We start from the raw sequence: 4,323 nt of genomic DNA on the forward strand, positions 1-4,323 counted from the left end.
GGGGCGTCGGCCGCGCGGGGCGGGGCTCAGCGCCCAGGCACGGAGACCCCGGGGTCCGCATGCTCGGGCCGCCGTCGCTCGGTCCGACGGCAGGGGCTGCCCTGAGGGGCAGGCAGAGTTACGGGGTTCGGGGGCCCTGTCCCGGGAAGAATTGTTCACTCGTTTACTCATTTGCTTGGGGTGATTCTGTGGTACACCAGGCCACAAACGTGGCCGAACAGAACTGTCTCCTGTGAAACCAAAGTAGTCAGGCTGAATTTTAAGTGTACAAGTGTAACACGAGATTTCTGTAAACCTAAGAATTATGTTTAGGAAGAGTCAGGGGACTTGGAGAAGTTCCCATTATCATTTAAACTCAGGGAAAACTCAGGTTGAAGTACCACATAGGAAGTCTGATCCCAACTGTAGATGTAAATGCATAAAGGTATTTTTAAAAAATGCGCCAAAATATTGACAGTAGCTGAACCGGGCGTGGTGGCGCAAGCCTGTAATCCCAGCCAGCACTTGGGAGGCTGAAGCAGGAGGGTCACTGCGAGTTCGAGACCAACGTGGGCTACAAAGTGAGCTCAAAGCCAGCCTGAACTACATAGTGAGACCCTGTCTCAAAAAGACCAAAAAATAAAATATTTACAGTAGCTATGGTGATAGAATTACGGATTTTTGTTCTCTCAGATATTCTACAATGAGCATGTAAATATTTTATAACCTAGGGAAAAGTCTTAAAACTCATTGCTTTTTGAATTAGGAATCAAAAGAACTTTTATATTTCACAATAATATCTCTAAGATTAAGTTTAAAATTAAGAGTATTCTCTTGGCTTTTAAGGAATTGGTACCACCAGGTCAAGATTTCCTTGGATAAATGATGAATTACTATAAGTATACCTAAAATGACATTGGGACCCTTTAGGATAGAAGGAGTAACCGCTTCTGTTCAGGGATGGGGCGAACACTCTTGAACTATTTTTATGATGCAGTCCAGGGAGGCCTCCTGCTCCCTCCACCCCGCTTCTAACAAGGAAAGAGGCCCGTGGTGTGGTAAGCTAAGGCATCTCTTGGAATCTCACTCCGAAGGAGTGAGTCCATGTTCCCTTAACTTTGGTCAATAAATTCTTGGCTGTCCTTGACCTTTTCCACGCCCATATAAACGGGAATAGCTTGTCAGTTTTGGCCTAACTGGGCTTTTGATTGGGTTTGCCCTGCCTCTATGGGTCATTCGGAAGGAGCTGACAGATTTACAGTATCGAATCTTCCAATTCCTGGACATAATCTTTAATTTCTGTCAATAAGATCTTACAGCCCAGAGGTATCATGCATATTTTATTAGATTGATTTCCTAGAGTTTTTTTTATGCTATTGTCAATTGTACGTTTTAAAAAATTTATTTTCTTGCTTGTTTTATTAAAATAAAATAAATTTTGTATATAACATATATACCAAACTTGTTAAACTTACTTATTCTGATAATTTATCTCTGAATTATGTAAATTTTTCTCCATAGACAATTATACCATCCATGAACAATGACAATGTTATTTCTTCCTAATCTTTATACTTTTTATTTCTTTTTCTTAACTTATTGCACTGGCTAGGATTTAAAATACAAAAATAAGTGGCAACAGTTGGACTCCTTGTGTTGTGGTTTTGCAGCAGCAAGCAGAAACACTGAAATGACATCCAGGATTTGGAGGCAGATTTATTTACATCAATGGGCACTGATTGGGATCACTCCTAGAATATCAGGTCCTGATCCCTGGTGGTCTAGTGCTAATATGGGATAAGCAGGCAGGAAGCACAGAGGCAGAATGGCTTATCAGTTGATGACTGGTTTATACAATGTGTGTCATAATGACCAGCTGTGCATCACAGTAACCAGCCAATTCTAAGAGACAGGAACAACTGGAACTGAAACAGGATTATTACCTGGGCAACAGAGAAACTGAAGTGTACTGGCTGGGGAGGACATTTTCTGCTACAGTGGAGTTGCTGTCCCCGTGAAAAAGATACATCAACATCTCAAAGGGGCTGGGGATTTAGCTCAGCGGCAAAGCGCCTGCCTGGCAAGCACAAGGTCGTGAGTTCGGTTCCTGGTACCGGAGAAAAACCAAAAAAAAAAAAAAAACATCTCAAATCCCAGTGTGAGTCTACTGAGAAATAATCTTTATAGATGCAATCAAGTTAGGTGAAGTCACAGTGGAGTAGGGTGCACCTCCTCCTATCAGTTGGTGTCCTCTTAAAAGAGATGAGCCAAAGACGCACAGTGAGCATCTCGGGAAGCCAGAGGTAGAGACTGGAGGAGCGAGGCTGCCGGCCAAGGGACCCCAAGGACTGCTGTCAACCTCTAGGAGAAAGAAGGCAAGAAGGACCTGTCCTAGAACCCTCAGAGCAACCCTGTGGTGTTGAACCACGAGCCTCAGCAGCTGTGACTGCCCATTTCTGTTGGTTTGAGTGACCCAGCGTGGAGCACTTTGTTAGGGCAGCCCTAGCAAACTCACATGCCTTGCCTTTGTTCAAACCTGGAGAGGTTTATCAGTGGGTCTACTGAATTAATCATATGATTTTTCATTATTCTATTAGTGTGATAAATTGCATTAACTTTCAAATCGTAACCCAACCTTGCACTCCCGAATACATCTAGCATGCACAGGCCATATTACTTATTTCTAGGTGGGGTTTGCTAAAAAAATGTTTTTTAAATTAAGAAACAGCAAAAAGTGGGGAGGCGTTTTCCCTGGAGTTCAGGAAGAAACAGTACAGTGTGGTTTTCTAGTTCAGACCAGACTGATACCCTACATTCTGTTTTGGTGTGAGTGGGTAATTTGCTGGTTTTATTTTTCAGATATTGATATCTGAATTGATGAATACAACTAGAATGAAATTCTTCTTTCTTGGAATTTTCTGTCATTTTTTGTATCGGTCTTATTCTGGCCCCATACCTGGGCTGACAAATGGTAACCTTGTTCTTGTGGTTTGAAAGGATCTGTGTGAAGTTGCCATTTCTTGCTGGAGCATTTGTTAGAGGACACATAAGCCTGCAGTTTTCTTTGTTGTGAAGTTCTAAATTATATATTTAACTTTCTTATCTAGTTGAAGGAATGTTCAAGTTTTGTATTCTGCCAATTTTTACATGTCTGTTTCATTTACATTTTAAATGTATTTGTGTATGGTTGTATAACGTATCTTCTAGGAGTTTGTAGGTCAGCAGGACTTACGGTAATGTCTCCATTTTCCTTCTGCACATTGGCTCTTTGTGTCTTGCGTTCCTTGAACAACTCCACCATGGAAGCTGGTGAATACAATATATTTAATATTTATATTCTCAACTTTATTATACCGTTCTTCTTGGAGTTTACTGTTGGATCTCTGTCTTCCTGAGGTAGACTCTAAAGTCATCTATTTATCTTTAGATTCTTTTTTATACAACTGTATATGCAATTAAAACATGTTTCCCTTAATACAGCTATAGATGCTTCCTACAAGTATTTTCATTATTATATTTAAAAGTATTTTTCATTTTACATTTTTTGACCTATGTGTTATGTGTATATATATATATATATATATATATATATATATATATACTCCCTTATTTCTAAAACATGACTTAAAAAATCATTTTGTTAATGAGTCTAGCTTAGTCATATTGTAGTTAGAGGACATACTCTGTATACTTTTATGCTTTTATTCTTGCTTTGTCACATGGGATCTGAATGATTCTTTTTGATTTTGCCCTTGTTTAGGTCAATATTCTATACCCATATCCAGCAGAGCCAGGTTATCAGCTCTGTGTTCATAACTCTACCCCTGCTGATATTTTTATCTACTTGTTATAGCAGTTCCTGAGAGATATATATTTAAATACCTTTCATCATCACTATAGTTCATCTGCTTATCCTTGTGGATCTGTACATTTTTCTTTATATATTGAGACCACTTGAGTGAATATGAATCTAGAATTATCTTTTAATGAATTAAATATTTGTCATTGGCAATATCACTCTTTGCTTCTAGGAATGCTTTTTTTTAACTTTTAAGTTTGACATTAATAAAACATACCATCTTTCTTGTGATTACTGAATAGATAACTTTTTTATAATTCCACTTTTACTCTTTTATTTTCTGTTTTAATATATCTCATATAGTGGGCGGGGAGCGCCAGCCTTCGGGCTGGCTAGCTTTCTGCCTGCTGGCTCCCGGTGGGTGGGCCCCCAGCGCACGGGGAGGCCTGGGGCGGGGAGCGCCGGTTTTTTTGGGTCTTTGGATCGGCGTCTCACTCCCGGCCTTCCGGTTCCCTGGAAGGATGCTTCCGGCGCACAGGGAGCTG

At 40.3% G+C, this 4,323-nt stretch overlaps 1 protein-coding gene across 1 annotated transcript in view; it reads left to right on the top strand.

Moving 5' to 3' along the window:
• The window catches only part of LOC106147126 (nascent polypeptide-associated complex subunit alpha, muscle-specific form-like), a gene marked incomplete at its 3' end in the record, with an annotated part of 53,634 nt that overhangs the window by 2,814 nt on the left and 46,497 nt on the right, over window positions 1-4,323 (top strand).

Source organism: Chinchilla lanigera, unplaced genomic scaffold (genome assembly GCF_000276665.1).
Source record: "Chinchilla lanigera isolate Chin_1 unplaced genomic scaffold, ChiLan1.0 scaffold00120, whole genome shotgun sequence".
In the NCBI taxonomy this organism is placed as follows: domain Eukaryota; kingdom Metazoa; phylum Chordata; class Mammalia; order Rodentia; family Chinchillidae; genus Chinchilla; species Chinchilla lanigera.